At 36.9% G+C, this 18335-nt stretch overlaps 1 protein-coding gene across 4 annotated transcripts in view; it reads right to left on the reverse strand.

Moving 5' to 3' along the window:
* The window catches only part of WDR72 (WD repeat domain 72), a 115087-nt gene that overhangs the window by 13902 nt on the left and 82850 nt on the right, over window positions 1–18335 (reverse strand). The gene's annotated exons all lie outside the window — the stretch shown is intronic.

The raw sequence follows: 18335 nt of genomic DNA on the forward strand, positions 1-18335 counted from the left end.
ATATCCTAGGATGCCTGCCTGCATGAGTTTTTAAAGCGGCAGAGCTTGATGAATCTAAATCCAGAAAACAGTTCACAGATTGAGGACTAGGTGCAATCAAAAAACATCAAGTAGCACAGCTGGGACTTGCTAGCTTGCTTGACTGGTTTGAGCAGCTGAGCATTAACTACGCTTGCTTTCCTGCTGGCAGCCCTGTGTCACTAGGACAAATCGGAGCACTACCCAACAGAAAGAAGAAAAAAGAAGAAAGGAAAGGAAAGAAAAAAGAAAAGGGGAGAAAAGAGGAAAGGAAAGGGGAAAAGGAAAGGGGAAAAGGAAAGGGGAAAAGGAATGGGGAAAAGGAAAGGAAAAAGGAAAGAAAAGATAAAAGGAAAAGGGAAAAGGAAAGAAAAAAGGGTGAGGAGTAGAGATTATTGCATTGCATGGATACTATTAATAGATGCAAGAAAACCTCATTAGAACATTTAATCTTTATTCAACTGCAGGATTATCAAATAAATAATTCTCTGGGTAGCAAGTTTTGAGGCTAAGAGTCTAGAAAATATCTTTTGGTCACGCTAACAGTTCCTAGGAAAAAGACCTGAATAAAACTAAAGCCATTTCTTTCCTTTTGAATATAAACCTATAGGCAACCTAGTAATACACGTACAATGAAAAATAGTTACAAAGGTACTGGATTTTATGTTATAAAAAGGCAAGGTAGAGGTCAATGCAATCCCTTGCCTCCATAGAGAACAGCAGACTTCAGCAGGAGCAAGCTTATAAACTGTATTTTTAAAAGGACTGAAAATACAGGCTTACACTGTAGCTCCTCAACCTCAGATAGACAGAGACTATTCTTTAAAGTCCTTCTCAGAAAGGAATCAAAAATTAATATTATTAGACAGTAACATTTGACAGCAAATGCATTGTGAGAGATCCAAAGCACATTTAGTACTTAGGAGGTTAAAGACTCAGCTGTAGTGCTAGTTGATGAAAAAGTAGGATTAAGGCTTTAGTATGAGTCTTGACATGATCATGTTGTCTGCCTGCTGTCTTAAGCTTCGAAAAACAGCTGGGATCATCTTCTTATAAGCTCCAACTCAAAGATGTTTAAGCAGTTCCAAATCCAATTAAAGAGAGGTAAATATAAGGAAGGGCCCTACTGAGCCCAATCATCTTATTTTTTTAATGAAAACCAGCATAATTGCAGGTTACACAACTCCTTAATCTCACTTTAAACCTAACAGACTGCTGCCTTACAGTGCACATGGCAAGCCCAGTTAACCCAAGCATTCTGTGTTGGTGTGCTTAATTTCTGATCATTATCCTTTATTATCTTACTTGTAATCCTAAAAGCCTATGATTGTGTCCAGATATTTGGCAAGGATTGTACCTGGATATACAGGGATTCTGCTTGTAAGAGTAATGGATTAATTGGATAGTACTGCATGACTAGTAGATAGTTTGCAGTGAAACTGCTGTGCAGTTCTTTGTGAAGTCCACTTCCTTTTTCTTCTGTCCCTGTCCTTTAAACAAATTGCCTTTTTGAACATTAGCAGTGCTGAGGTAGTAAGCTATCTATTCTCACCACTAACATGGCGGTACTATCTATGGAAATTACACTGCCCTACAGAGTAGGCTGCTAACTGAAATCCTCTTCACAAAAGTTAACAGAAAATAAGGAAATCCTTTTCTTTTTTTTTCAGAGGGATCTGCATGTTCGATATAAAACTGCCTATCTCACATGCATGACCCAATCATAGTATTATTACTTAAAGGCTTAGAGAATTAGGCCACTTATTTTCTATGCAGTGAAGAGATTTTTGAGGTGTGCATATGTGATCAGATTGTGTCAAGGTATGTATACTTAAATGCTTACAGCTAATACCATGAAAGCAAAAATCCACATATGTAATCCTTCTACTTTGTCCTATAAATATGCACAAAGACATTCTCCAAGGATGTAAAAGCAAAATCTCATCGGGGACTACTTCAAATACAGGCTCCTCATGTCTGTAAGAGCAAGGAAATTTAAATGATCACGAGCGAACTGTTTGCAGTAGCTGTGTTACATTATGCATGATTCTTGGCTGCAGAGGATTTAATTAATGATTTCTAGTTACATGGTTAAGATCTGCAGTGAACTCATGTTTGGAGAAACAAACCAGCATCTGACAAATTTATATCGTTTTGTGTTTTGTCCCAAACATCATCTACTAGGAGTTGCTGTCCTTTTTTTGCGTAGGTGGAAATGTATTTTGTATATACTGATAATGATTCTGGGCTGCGCTACAGGAGCATGGACCTAGATTAAGGCAGCTACTCTCCTCATGCAATTGAAAACAAAATCTGGACTTTGCTATTCCGTGAATTAATAAGCAGTATTTGTTGATATGTGTAAGTATCAGGAAGGTGCATTGTTGAACTGATGGATGATATGCAATTATATTGCTAATGTATGTGGACCGTTTGTTTCAACTACCATAAAACAGACACAGGTTTAAGAAACAGACTCTCCCCTTTAAGCTCCAAATGATATGTCTCCAGAAAATGAAGGTGGCATTCCCTCAAATAAGAAGATAAACAGAGAGCTGTGAAGTACTTAACAGATAAAAGATGACCCCTGTCTAATACTGCACCTCCACTTCCCTACGCTGAACCTTATTCTTCAGGCCATCAGCAAGATGTATCTGTAAGTGAACAAAAGAGCCTGGACCCTCCGCTTTGAGGCAGGTAATAAACAGGTAAGACAGACACTACAGGGATTTCCAAGAAGACAGGCATCTAAGGAGATGACACTTGTCCCTGTGGTTCAGAGGCCATTTGAAACCCCACGTGTGAGGAACTAAAAAGAATGGTTCAAAAAATGCAGATGATCTGCTGTTGATAGGTAAAACATGCTACAAGACTATGTTCTTACTGGAGTTAAGCATCATGGGGGAGATGAAGAGCAAAGGAGAAACACAAGTGCGAGCCCTTACACGCTTTCTTTGCTGCATTCAAGTGCTACATGAGGGTGTGAGTGAGAAACAATCTAGATTGAGAAGAAGCAGGATTTATTAAAATGTTAAATTCTTTGCACTTTGCTTAAATATGGTTGGTAACAGGAACACACTGCTCAGTGCTGCCCAACTTAAAAGGCTGCAATCAGTTTTGGTACTGCCCCATTTTGACCACAATACTTGTGTCTTCAGCGGTATGAGGTTTCTTTCGCTTATACTAAAAGTTAATGCTTTCATATTATCACTTTGCTGTAAGAACTGGGACATTCAGAAAAGAAACATGAAAGGTACCATAAAATCTGCCATAAAATTATGAAGATTGGTGAAACAACATTACATTCACTGGCTGTATTATTGTGGTAGCCAAGTCACTAGTTAGAATTTGATATTTTGTTGATGTAAGAACATTAGTTTCTTGCTAATTCTGAAAGCAAAAATTTCTATTGCTCTTTGCAATATACCTAGTAAAAAATACCTGGAATATCTTTATTTAGGTATTCTGAAAACTACCTCTCTCCGGGTGTTGTTTATTTGTGCACATTTAGATTTCAATTCACACATAGAAAAGTTAGGCATACACTGGCTATCTGGAAATGATCCAGTCCTCAACAAGAAATTCCATATGGAAGTGTCCCACCTGTCTCCTGCAGGTACTTCAAATTGTATTGCTAGCATTCTTTTTTACTGGTTGATTTGTTTATGTTCCTACATGCTTTCAACTATCAGCTTGTCTGCACAATCAGAGGTGAATCTAGGGACAGTTGTATATATCCCTTTATATATGGAAGGATAAAAACAAATTTAGTGTTTCAGGAAACAAAACTGCCACTTCAGGAGATCACTAAAGGTTGCACTCCAGCTTGTAACATGAGTGAAGTGGAAATGCCAAAAAGGCTCCTGCACAAAAAAGGTACAAATGTGCAGCAGGACCTTGACTGCAGTTTCAAAAGCACAGTGCAATGGCTGCAGCATAATTAACAGAGAACACAGCATTCTTGTAAAATAAATCACAGAATGCTCACTCCCTGCTCAGGGCACTGAGTTCATCTCTGTGTTAACTAGGTGCACTTTTAAACAAAGCAATAGAGCTGCTCTTGATTTACCACAACCTGAGTTTGGCCAAGGTGGTTGAGATGAAGCAAGCAGCATAGAAATGCTAACAGATGTGTAAAAATTACTAGAACAGATGATGTACACTAAAATGACTTTCCATAACTAGGCTCAAAAGAGCAGGGCCAAGTTCACTTCCACCAGAATATAACTGGCACTCTGGGATCTGCCTAAGCTTTTCCAAAACAACCCAATAAACTCTCAGCTATAAAGTAACGCCTCAACCTTACTAGTCCAATGATTTGCCACTACACAGCTGTAGCACAGCAGTATACGCGATTTCAATAATTAAATGCACAAAGCCACCAAAGCTCACAGGCTTTTGCACATCCCTTATCACAGGGACATCCCCAGTTTTTGCACATCCCTTATCACAGTCAAATGACAAATGCAGGTGAACTTCTAGCTATAAACTGCTCCATGGCCTGATGCTTTTTCCAGAGGGGAATAACCTACCTCTGCCACTTCACATCTTTACAGAACTGCAAGAATTCTTGGGGCAGTATATGAAAGAATATCTACAATGCATGTGGCCTATTGGACATCAAGTGTATACAAACAGATCTGCTGATTCTGTAATGCATTTAGTACCTAGAGTATGTTAATTAATTTAGAGACATTCTTTGTTCCTAGGAAAACCTGAAAGGCTAAAGAACAGATTAAAACTACTGTACCAATGTGAAGAGTTAAACTCAAGTTTAGAAAGTTGGGATCACAGCAGTCTATTACCATATTGTATTATTACAAAACACATTTACTATATCTGACACTTTAATAGTTGCATTCACAGCTTCCACTTCAGGCTTCATTCCAAGGGAATCACTCAGTCATTCAGAGCTAAAGGAAAGTGAAAATGTGCTTTAGAAGAACCAACCACTTGTTTTGTTTTAGTTCATGAAGACAGCTGTTGAGTGCAAATGAATAGCCAGGGCTCACTTTCCTTGCTGTTGTATTTTTATACTCTTACAATGCCACCCAGTGAAGAATGGATTTTTTTTTAAATCAGTGTCCTCGAACCGCACATCCCTTTGGATGTATATTCATTTTCTTCTCACTTAAGTTTGACTTAATACTCAATGTAAAGACAATAGATCGTCCTTTTTCTTTGTTCATTTAATTCTAGCAGTTAACCCTACTTAATGACAGGAATACTGATAGATACCTGTAAAAAGATGTCAAACTCTGAGCAGTTAAATGTTTGTTAAAAGAGAAAGATAAAACTTTTTTCACTAATCTACTTTGTATTGTTTTCTATACATTTTTCTTCTAATTCCACAAATTGTTTTTGGCAGTCTTGGTTTCTTTCATCTACAGCAATGGCACGCCATTTTCCACATTTCCAACCTAAATTTTAGAATCTTTGAAAACCTTTTATGTACTCTGAAATGTATCCCTGATCTCATCTGTATACACACCTTCTGCTAAGTATCTTTCATAGACCTTCAATATTCATGATATGTGGAATGAGAATGATAAACGCCTTTTTTCACTTTATAAAGGACACTGGGATATGTGCTACGGTATTTTGCAAGTGTTAACATAAAAGGTGTTTCTCAAAGTGTCACATATGGTGACTATTTATTTACCGTGATTGTAACAGAATTTGTGTAATAACAAAGGCTGGAATAGGACCTGGGGTGCCCTCACGCATAACAATAAACAGAGATGTCCCTAAAACATTCAGAAAGAATACAGAGAAATCTCAGCACAGCTCATCTATACTAGAAATAGGTTACTTCTTTGGGAGCATAGCGTGTGCTTAAAAGCAAACAAAATTACAGAATGCCTGCAAGATACAGATATTACTTATGAACAAGAGAAACTCGGTCCATCAAACTCTGCACAGGGCTAAGTACTACACTGTAATGTTAGCATTTCACTAACATCCAACAGCTTTGTTTAATTTTCAGTTTAAAACAAACCAAACCAAATTCCCCTCAAAATATGTGGGATCAAGACAGCTATAAAGAGTACAAGATTTTCTTAAAGCTAAGAAATTTGTTAAAAGGACTATTACACTGTTATAACTCTCCCCCCAACAAATGGAACTCCAAGCTTACCACACTCTGAAGAAAACACCTCATTCCTACCAAACATTACGTACACCTTGACATCTTACCAGCACACAATTATTTCTCTCTGCTAGTGGAAATATCAAAAGAGAATAGATGATAACCTAGCTGAATACTGAATTATGACAGAGTGGCATGTACAGACAACCAACTACAGGAATTTGAAACACTAAATATAAAGTATTCACAACAATTTGAGTATCTGTGAATACAGATGTCCTTTTTCTTTTGCATAACTTTAATTTCATGGCTGCTTGTTTAAAGTACTGCTCTTATTTATACATATATGGTTGGTTATATTTCAGATATGTATATATTCTGCTACTTAAAGGATATGTATCTTACAGCAACATTTAACATGCCATAAGTTCAGTATAGTATTACTAGAAGAAATCCATTTCTATGAAAGCTGTATATTCACAGTGTATTGTTGAAGTATGTATTGCATTAATACCTCACTGTGCTTATAAATGTTAATATAGGTTATTTGTTTATTACTACGTCAAGGTTATTCATCATATGCAGTGTCAGAAAGCACAAGCTGACATCTCATATTGTCTGCTTCAAGGGCAAGACCAATGTGACCTTTGGCTCCTTCTTTTAAAAAGGATGAAATCATTCCAGAGGAATAATGCTGCACTGCACAGCTCCCTTTAAGAATCAATCTGGCATTTATGGTTTCCTATTTCCCATACCATAGTGTGACTTGTTAAGATCTGATGGCTAATTTTCTTTTCAAAGTTTAGTGTTCTAAAATTCCAAAAATATTTTTCTTACTGTGGTATCATTTATGCTTTCTATTTATTGACCATAGAATAAAAATGTCAAATCAGCAGTTCTTTGTTAATTTTGCCAGGGTCTTCTTGATTCCCTCTGGCACTGAAATCATGCTGCCAAGTGATTCCCTAGATCAAGACTGCATTTGTAATCAGAAAGTATTGAAAAAATATTCTGGACTCAGTGATTCTTTTTCATTCCAGAATCTGTTACAATCTCCAAGAAAACCATCTTCATGTTTATTGCCTTTTCTTGCTTTACAGTTCTTCTAAGTTCTCCAATATTCAGCTGATACATGTGTGCAGCTGAAGGGGGAAATGTATTTCGGTTACTGCTGAAAACATGTTGAATATGTATATTGCACAAATAGTGAAAGGGAATCTATTGGTAAAAATGGGAGGTCATCTGTTAACTATGGAGCTCTGCCTTCAGCTGCCTCAGTACCACAACAGTGGTAGATGCACAATTTGAAGCATGAATTAGATTATGAAGCTACATGTGCTATTTCAGAAGGATGATAAAGTACACATGGTCTTGAAGCACACACGCATTTGTACAGGCAACTCTTCGAACTTCATCAACCCCAAAGTGAGTACATTTTTAGAGAGAGAGGGATGAGATACACATGAATCGGTAATTATATTATCTGCGCATGATACTGATTTCACTATAAAATTCAACCAAGGAGAATGCAGCATTCTTTGACCTAGCTGATAAAAGGTCAGAAAGCAATTTTGAATAATAAATGAGACCTGCCGACCTCATGACCCAAGTCTGGCAGGGTCAGCAGCAGCCCTCTCACCAGATGCTGATGGCAGATATACAGACACAGACAGCTCAACTAATGAGCTTCCTGGATAAGGGGTTTAGATCCAGTGACATTTAAGCGTGATGCAGCATATAAAATAAACTTGCAAATATCTATATTGTAAAAAGCTAAAGTGATATTTACAGTGAGGTGTAATACGACATGCTCTGTAATCCACACTACAGCAATTATTTTACTACTTCTAGGTGGTCTTCAACCACCAAATATACCTAGCATTTCTTTAAGGTCTTTTCGCATGTAAAGGGTTCCCAGTCAGCGGATGCACTTTGAGGAGATCTACTTTGATAGTGCATTTCTTTGGCACCTCATTTAGTACAAATCAACAAAAATTTAAGATAAGTTTAAATTTATTTCATTTAAATTCAACCTAATGTATTGCTTCCCCAGTGAGTAAAAGACAAGCCTAGATCATGCAAGGCCATGAAGAATTTTCTCCTGATCACTTTATCAACAGCTCCATTCAGAAAGAGTTACAAAGTAGATGGTTCATGAAGAACAGAGGGCAGCAAACTAGAATTCATTCTCTCACTCACTGTTAGATTTCACTGTGAAAGTGGCCTAGGGTCACTACCGCATTCCAGACCTTGGAAATGCTAAGATTTGACTTTGCCCTGGGTGCTGGGTCTGATCTCCACAACCTGCTGTCTCATTCTTTGAGTACGAATTTGCAGTAGTGTATCTACATGCTTGCTTATGCTCTGCATGAATTAGCAACTAAGGCCAAATTTCTAAATACCCTTGTTGGAGATTTTTGTGATGCAATTTGTAAAGAAAGAGAATTGCTTGGATTCTTCTGGGGCCTAAATACTTCAATATGAATACAATTAGTTACAGGAACTACAAAAGCTATAGTAGCTCTTCTATGTCTTTTTAAAGTCACCATAATTACTTTTAGAAAGAATGTCCTTTAGACATTGAAATCTAGAAGCTACATTAAAACACTATAGAAAAGTTATTGTGCTCTATTCAATTCTGTATTGCTTTGCGTAAGCTAATTTTAACTTACACAGCAACTGGTATTTAAGAAATCTGAAACTTTCAATATTTGATGGAGCTGGAGAAAAAATGCTGCCCCATTTCACTGAAGGGGAATCTGAGGAATTAAATGCAATGAAAAAACATTTCCTTTAAGTTATTTAAAGCTTCTGCCTTTCAGTTTAACTGCATGCCTGCATGTTCTTGAGTCGTGAGAAAGGATAAAGTAGCTGATTTGCTTTTGCCAAACAGTTTATAATTCTGTATACTCCTACAAGATTATTTTCTATTTATCTCCCCTTTAAATTAACCAGCTTTTAAAATTATGTTGATATAGAGCCTGTTATTTTTTCTTGTCTGTCTTTAAGCTCTCCTCTGTTTATGCCGCACCTTTTCAGAATCAACAGAAAAGAACATAACCTCCCCAAAAGGACTCGATACCAATGTACATAACTTCGTAATATTTGCAGTATTATTCACCTTCGTTTTATATCTTCACAGTGTATCAGCTGTTCTGAAAGCCACTGTACAACTTTTGACTGAAATATTATCCCTGACATTTATAGATAGAATTTACCTCCATTGTGGTGACTGGCACACCACTAGGGAGAGAGCATCTGTATCCTTCTGATCCAGGGGCTGCCTGGAGCCATTTAGATCTTTTTAATCAGTGCTGATTAAGGCACGTCAGATGACTACCCTCAAATTTATCACTGCCTCTAAACACCTTGTAGCAGCCAATACCTAGGGCAGCTAGCGCAAGGGATTGTCTTGACCACACATCCTCCTCCCTCTGCACTTGTGAGGACTTTGCAAGGGGAATTACACACTGTCTCTACATAATCTATCCCAATTTTTCACTGACTCAAGTGTGTGCCCAGAATACAATTTTGGGACTTCAGTACTATGTGTAGATACCAATTAAACTCATTGTTAGTGAACCCAGCTTCTAAATCTTAGTGTATTCATTTAGGGAACCAGTAATAGCAACCAGCTCCCGCACTACCAGCCTGCATGCAATTGAAATAAAAATTGATTATAAATAGATTAGATTACAAAAGTTGCTCAAAAATCTGCTTGCAGCTTTGCTTCATGTATTTAAGGCAGCAGCATCCTCTAAAGGGGAAAGAATTTCTTACTGCAGCCACTGCATCAGTAAAATATACTTAGCCTTGCTGCTTTGATTTGTCTTGCTGCTAGGTAATACATGTATTTTTGTGAGTCTGCTAGATTTCCTTAAAAAAAACATTACACTCACTCTGCTTTATGACCAACATGAGCTCTATAGTAGGTAACCAGTATCTAATACACAGTTGTGCTCCTAATTCAACGCCTATGCTGCTTCCCCCTCCCAAACAGTGCCTTGGTACTCCAAAGGCACATCTCTCTTTGAAAAGGAATGTATCTGGGATCTTTGGAAAATATTACAAAAAGGGGGGGGATAAAGTGCCAGATTATTTTTTTTTATGGCCGCCTATTTTATAGCTATGAGAGTACAAGTCATTTTAGAAGTCAACAAAGAGTTGTTCACAAGAGCTTCATGTCCATTTTCCCCTTACAAGACCCTGCAAGGCTGGGCACTATCAGAAGCTGCTGCCTAGCAGACTAAATCATCTATTACATAAATCTGCTAGGTTTGGGTTAATTGTTTACCAGTTAAACAATGTGAAGCAGAACAGCAGACTCTAGAATTAGATTTACAGGTTTGAGTTACATCTCTTAAGCAGGATCTGAAAATGCTTTAATTGGAGAGTTAGAGAGAGGAGGAGCTCAGGAGATTTGCCTAATAGGATTGCCTATAAGCAGAAATTCTATTTTTCTTTTCTCAGCAAGAGCCAAAAATGCATGCTGGGGAGTGGATCTCTCTGTGGGCTTACAAGGGCAGAAGTATGGCAAGGAGAAGTCAGGAAGAAATAATTTTGTTACAGAAAATCATCCCAGATAGGTCCAACACACAAAAATTATTAAACACATCTCCTAGGTGTGCTCTGATGTACCCTCTGCCCCGTGCCAGTGTAGTGACAACTAATGCACGGTGGGCTGCTGTTTTCTACCACTTGTCCTGTTTTTCATGCAGTACAACCACTCCATTCCATTTTAATTTTTGTTCTGCGTGTTTATGCAGTGACACGGACAATATGTATTTCTTACTACACCCACCAGAGGATCCATTTTTAGTATTACCTCTGTGCCCTAAATAAGGAATGTGTAAATTAGTACCATCCACAAAAATCAACATGCTTTCCAGAGTGTACAATATTTATTCTTCTTGACCTGGAACAGAGCATTCCCAAAAGCAATTAACATACCTTCTGCTCTCTCTTCTTCTCCTACTAAAATCACTACAGAGAAAAGTAGAATACTAGTTTTCCATTTTGGTATGTTTTATCTAGCTTTGGTCCAAACTGAAGTAGTAGTCACCAGTTTTTAGGAACTTGTGCTTTATAGGAGCCACCCTGATACATCCCAGGACAGTTTGGCTATCTGTGGCTTTCATTTTCTGTTAAGAAATCATTTCTTATGCCATTATTTCCCTGAAGAGATTGTTTTATTGTGATGCTAAATGCAAGTTACAGTTTTGCAAGTTGCATAAACTAATGAGCTGAGAATTTTCTCAGGAGAATTTGCACGTTATCACGGTGATAAAAAAATAAATGATTGCAGTGTGTTTTATTACAAAGGAACAGCTTCTCCACACATGCTCCAAGGTGTCAAACAACCCCAAACACAGGGCTTTAACCTACATTCCTTATTAGGACTTCAAGTTACTACAATGCATTTACATGCTTTTTTGTCAAAAATCATCATCCTTTCTCAATCATTAAACTGCACTGAATTTCAGTCTTCTCTTTTGAATTTTGGAAGACTAAGTGCTAAAAATGCATGAGCTACACAACTGCCTGTGGAGTTTGTGTCCAACTATGAAAAGTCTTCTGCTTCCCCAGATTTTACATACTAGTCCCCATATCCAATTTTTAACTTTTACCAACCTTGAAGTCCTTTTTCTGTTCTATCAGGAGTGAAGTTCATTTGCAGACAGCTGCAATATGAGTTTCCTCACCCTGCCCTGCCATTGACCTACAACCTGATCTAAAAAAACCACCTTCTTTCAGAGTGAGAAGTTATTCATTTGCTGTAATAGCTCTATTTTGGGCCTCCTCAGCAAAAACAGACAATTGTGCCCAAATAGCATGAGGTTGTGTGATACCAGCTCTGTTTTATATATACACCGAAAAAAAATCCACAAAATGTTTCACTTAAGACTGGCTCACAAATGAGAGGCAAAAAAAATCAGATTTAAAAATAGCCTTAATATATGCTTTGCTATAAAAAAGTATTAGACATTTATACTTCTTGTTCATACAGGTTCACTTTATTCTTCATACTATGTAGCTTTTTCACTGAGTAAAATCTAGTTTTCTAGATGTCCATTGTATGCAGGGCAGCCTTCAAAAGTTACCATTGCCAGAGAATAAATGAGAAAAGGGAGAATCAGGGACTACAGAATAATAATTGGAAATAAATAAAATGTTTCTGATGAAAACAATTAGTCACAAGCATTACAAGTTGAAATTCAGTTCAGTGTTAAAGAGACAGTTTAGAAGCACATGGTACATTTATCACAGCTCCACAGACAAGTTATTGAGCTGTCTGTGAAAAACAGAGCCAAACAGGAAAGCTTTCAGCAGAAAGCAGTGGTTGAGGTCCTTGATTGATAGAGTTAGATGATGCAAAGCTGTCTGATGGCCTTTCTGCAAAATAAAGTGAAGGAACTCAAGGTCTTTCATGACGATCTCTGACCACAGATGAACAGCTACTTTATTACAGCACAGATTGAGGTTGCACCTTAGTCCATATTCTGCCACTTTTGGATGCACACGGTTAACTTTACCAACAATCCACTGTGTTTAACATAAGTGTCTGCCATCTTTACAGGATTTAAAAAGGGACAGCAGACTGCAGCAGTTAAAAGCTTCACCTCTTTTCTGTTTAACTGTGGTAACTGAAAAAAAGTCAGTTTTAACACAGGCTTCTTCAATGATAAGGCTGATTATTCAGGGAGAAGTGCCTCATTTAAAAGATAGAGAAAATCCCCGTTGTGCATAACAGCCACAATCTACCTGCTGCTCCTCTTCCCTCAGAAATGAAATGATTTACATTTCCCAAAATGTAATCTCTTTCTAATGACTTAGGTGTGGTTGCATGCTTCACGGACATGATGCCACTGATTTCACAGAACACATACTTGCAAAACCTGAGGATTATTGCACTACATTTGCTTTTAGCAGAAATGGAATGCTTATCTCCATGCTTGCAATACCTAGGAAACATTCCTTTTAAGCAAAAGAGCCAACACTGACTGACCAATATCATGTGTTTATAGTTGCCTAAATAATCCTGCCTTGTGGAGCAACTACTAAATTCAGGTGGAAGCACCGACTTCTCTTTAGGTGGGGAATTTGGGATACTTTATTCAGATTTTTAAAGATATTTAGCTGCCTGTGATTTACATTGGCTGAGGCTGTTCTGCCTTTTTAGTTTGAAAGTCTCAACTTAGAGCCAAATGCTATGACCCCAGTCACTTCCAGACTTCTTGCATGTAGGGCACGGATTCTGCCACTCCAGACCATCTATGTCACTATTCTCACATAAATGCTGTGCTCTATGTTTGCTTCACATTAAGACTATTAAGATCAATGCATGTGCTTGAGCCCCATGTTATTCTCCAATATTAACACAAGTATAGGAAGCTAATGAGATTTTCTTTGCTGTTTAAGTACCTAAACTCTGTTTACAGGGATTCTGGCCCTCTCTCTCCATACAAACTTCCCTCTGGATACCTCAATGCAGCTTTAGGTGCTGGCCTGAATTCTACAGGATACTTTCAAATCAAGGTGACCGCAATAGGTGGAAAAAAGAGGAGAAAATATGTGAGGACTACAACTGTTTATTCTGTAGACATTTCCACATTGACTGACACTTCTGATCTGAATTATTCTAGTCTAGTGCATTTTATATTTGAAGTGCTTTCATTTATCCTTGCATTCATTTGTATACTTCTGTTTGCGTTAATCTTTCAGCTCTAGTGCCCCATTGTGAGCACAAGGGTTTAAGTAGGAGCATCCTCTTACCAGAACGAGTTACAGTAAAGCCCAGTAAACATCTTTCCCCAGAAGGTGTCTCCATAAGCAACTGAAGTGTCAGAGACTACAAAAAAGCACAGTTCTAACATGGAAAAGTTCATGTATTCAGGCAATGCTTAAAAGAATTACCCAGCTTTCTAACCATTTCTGTTCTGCAGTTAAGTGATGAGCCTTACTTATATCAACACATTTCCTTACCACCTCTTTGACAGCCTTTTTTTTAAAGTCAGTGTTGATCACTGCTCCCCAAACTCTCTTCCTCAGAATAGCTTTTTCTTTTCATTACCTTAGTTTAATATTTGCTTTATAGGCTGCTGCCTAAATTGTCTCTTGTTATGGAATTCAGTGTCACAGCTATAAAAAGACTGACAAGAGAAACCTGCCTTGAAATTCTGACTTTGGAGTGGCTAGTTTACAAATGCTTTTTAAACTATTTTTACAAGCACTCCTCACCAAATGCACACTTAAAATGTGAAAAATGTATTTATTTTGGTATTAGGCCACAGTCACGTGAAAGTAATAATAAAACTGTGAAACCAGTAACTGATCAAGTAAAGCAATGAAACTGAGACTAAAAAATCCCCATTCTCAATGAATCAATGAAATTGAGAGGAAAAAAAAAAAAGCCAGCAGAGTAATTGCCAGTATTTAGTGTTCAAAATAGAGAGTCTGGTACTTTAGGAAAACATTCTATAATTCTATGAGTTATTTAATGAAAGTACATTCATTAATTCATTAATTCATAATGCAAGCAGCTATCACACTTACTTAGAAAAGGAGCACACAAAACCAGGTTCATTAACGACAGGCTGTAAGAGCATCATACAGAGTTTGCATTCACAGAACTACCTAGCTCCTTTTCCATGCCTGATGTGGTATATACTTTGCCCTAAGTACTCAGCTTTCAACAACAAAAATTACCCTTTTTTAAAATAACAAACACCAGTAGTAGCTTTAAATTATAACATTTTAAACACCTCATGATATTATTTAGTTGATTTACTCTGACTGGTGGTGTACATGCTGCAGGTCTTGCAGGATTTTTATGCAAAATGAGATTCAGAATATCAACTAGGTTTTTCTTCCTGTAGCATATAAAAGACTCCTCACCACAGTACAACCTGATAAAAAGGAAGACACTCTCTATTGCTTAGGTTAGATATTGGTCCAATAGAGTCGGGGAAAATTGAAAATAACATTATCAGTAGAGAAAGGCATTGGGAAATAAAAGAGATTTCTGTATTAATCTTTAAATTGATGCTGTGTGTTTCTAACCACACAATTTTAAAACAAACTTTAAAACATTTAAAATTATTTCTAAGTGGCATTTCTCTCTGGTTAATATTGCAAACACTGTTTTCACATACTGAAGGCTTAACTATGAGAAGGATTGTGTTATTACATTTTTCTGTTGCATAAATTCAATCTTGGAATAAAAACCCTTTAAAAAACAAAACACCATGTCTGGTTCATATAAATAAAGGTGTTTTAAAAACCTGTATTGACTTTTCCATGTTATTAAGCTTTTTAGACGAATCCGGTTGTTAAATGGTTGTTCTAGTAACTGGCCTGTCATCTGGAAATGTTCTTAGATTGTTTTTTTGACACAATGTCCCTGCAGAAAGTTGGGCAGTGTGACATAAAGAGCACAGGTTTGCCTATCACGCTGATTACTTGATGTAATAGTAAGCAAGCTTAAGTGAACTGTGTGTCTTCAATCTTTCCAATCACTTAGGGATGGGCACCAGAGGATACCATCCATCATCCATGGCCTGAAACATATGGTGCATCAGCAATCTTAGGCTGACCTAAATGATAGTAAAAGCTGCTATGCTGTTCACAATAAGAAATTGTTGTCCACTGAATTACAGGTTTGTGATTAGATTGCTAACATGGCCAACTTGATGTATAAGTGAAGTGTCCAGGAAAGATATTCCCTAGGATCCTTTGAAGATTAATTTATACCCTTGAAATGTGCACCAATCACAAAATGAAAAAATATGTCAAGATATTTTTCTTGTGAACAAAAAAAGCTCTGCAGTGGTAACAGCTATTAATTTATTTTTGGCAGTTTTAGCCAACAGAATTCAATAAACAAGGTCCTTAAAGGTTTTGGGTTGTTTTTTTTTTTGCATTGTTTTGTTGCAAGGCTTTTACTGCTTAACTCCTAAATGCACTGAGCATGACAACAATATCTTTTATAAAAGGGACAGCTCCTCCTCAGATTCTACTCTAAAATCTCATGTACAATTGCAAGTATCACACAGACAGCTGGAAAAATACTGAAATTTCTTAAAGCTGCATTATTATATTCCTATCTAGTTGATCTATAATACGATATTAAGTACCTATTTTTAAGATATATAGAAAATATATTGTAATATATCTGACCACTGATCACCAAATTATCAGTCTTTCTTCTCCATAAAGTAGATTATGCTTCTCATGTTATTCATTTACCAATTTAGGAGAAAATGCATCCAAATCACACAGTTAAGGTTCAAGCTCTACCCCTTAAATCCTCTTTAGGTAATAGAACACAAATGGTGAAAGGTACATTTTAAAAGGCATGGTCAGAAAGTGAAAAAGAACATTGCCTTGTATCTGTGATCTGTATTATCACATAACTAAAAAAACCCAGATATGTTTCTGCGGAGCATTCAAGACCATTCACAAAAACCAGCTTACTCCAGGCTGAAGGAAACACACAGCATCAATTTAAAGATTAATACAGAAATCTCTTTTATTTCCCAATGCCTTTCTCTACTGATAATGTTATTTTCAATTTTCCCCGACTCTATTGGACCAATATCTAACCTAAGAAATAGAGAGCGTTTTCCTTTTTATCAGGTTGTACTGTGGTGAGGAGTCTTTTATACGCTACAGGAAGAAAAACCTAGTTGATATTCTGAATCTCATTTTGCATAAAAATCCTGCAAGACCTGCAGCATGTACACCACCAGTCAGAGTAAATCAACTAAATAATATCATGAGGTGTTTAAAATGTTATAATTTAAAGCTACTACTGGTGTTTGTTATTTTAAAAAAGGGTAATTTTTTGTTGTTGAAAGCTGAGTACTTAGGGCAAAGTATATACCACATCAGGCATGGAAAAGGAGCTAGGTAGTTCTGTGAATGCAAACTCTGTACGATGCTCTTACAGCCTGTCGTTAATGAACCTGGTTTTGTGTGCTCCTTTTCTAAGTAAGTGTGATAGCTGCTTGCATTAATGAATTAATGAATGTACTTTCATTAAATAACTCATAGAATTATAGAATGTTTTCCTGAAGTACCAGACTCTCTATTTTGAACACTAAATACTGGCAGTTACTCTGCTGGGTTTTTTTTTTCTCTCAATTTCATTGATTCATTGAGAATGGGGATATTTTAGTCTCAGTTTCATTGCTTTACTTTCCTGAAGGAAATTATTCTCTTTAGAGAAATAGTTTTGCAATGGTGGCTGCTATGTACAATTACCACAAGAAGACTGGAAACAATGGTTCTCTCTGTCCTGTCCATCAGTCTGCTCCTTTTTGTGAGATACTTTGCTGTCCCCATATGTGTGAGATAGATCTGCTTGCTCTGTCTATTAGACTTTCTACTGATGCTTTTGCTTTATTTCTACCATGCTTGTAACTGATGTAAGTTCTTAACCACATACAGGTCCTATTTTACAACATTCCTAACCATGCACTAAAACATTAAATTTTATTACAGAAAAGCATGGGTTTACACTCATGGACTTTCTTACTATTCCTTAATATAGTCCATTGCCAGCAGTGTAATTCATATAATATACTATATATCATACCTTGACTTTGATGACAATGGTCACTAGTGAAAGGGGCTCCTTTTCCAAAAAGCATATACTAATTAAATAATGAATTCTTTCCTGTAGATTGAGGATGGCCTTAATCTGATAAGATTATCTGGGACACACCTATTTAAAAGATCTTCCTAATTTATGTCAAAAAAGCTACTCTTGCCTGAAAACACAAATTAAAACCAGCGCCTGCTGAACTTACATAAGAATAAAAAAAAAATTAGATTGTCTCTTCAGTCCAGACAAAGATATATGTTCACTCTCAGCATTAAACTCTCCAGTCTCAGGAGATGCAAAACCTTGACAGCACTCCACTTCCCAAAAGAAACAGATAATTTAGCAACAGAACATTACCAGAACATAAAACTGAACAGTGGGCTTTACTTCTCTCAGATATATGTTGTTTGTTTTTTTCATTTTAAATTCACTTCTGAAGCTTAAGGAAAAAGAGAAAAGAAAAAAGCCATCCAAAACCTATCCTTATAAAAGGGTGGTAAAGAAGAAAAGAATACCCAGAGCAGCTATTAATTATTCTACAGAAAGTACCTCCTGGATTCAGGACCCTACTTCACCCTCTTCACTAGGCTATCTGAGCATCTTCTGGTAGTGCAGCAGGTGATG

This window comes from Pezoporus wallicus, unplaced genomic scaffold (genome assembly GCF_028554395.1).
Source record: "Pezoporus wallicus isolate ANWC-B61680 ecotype Strahan unplaced genomic scaffold, APGP_CSIRO_Pwel_v1 contig_3952, whole genome shotgun sequence".
NCBI lineage: Eukaryota > Metazoa > Chordata > Aves > Psittaciformes > Psittacidae > Pezoporus > Pezoporus wallicus.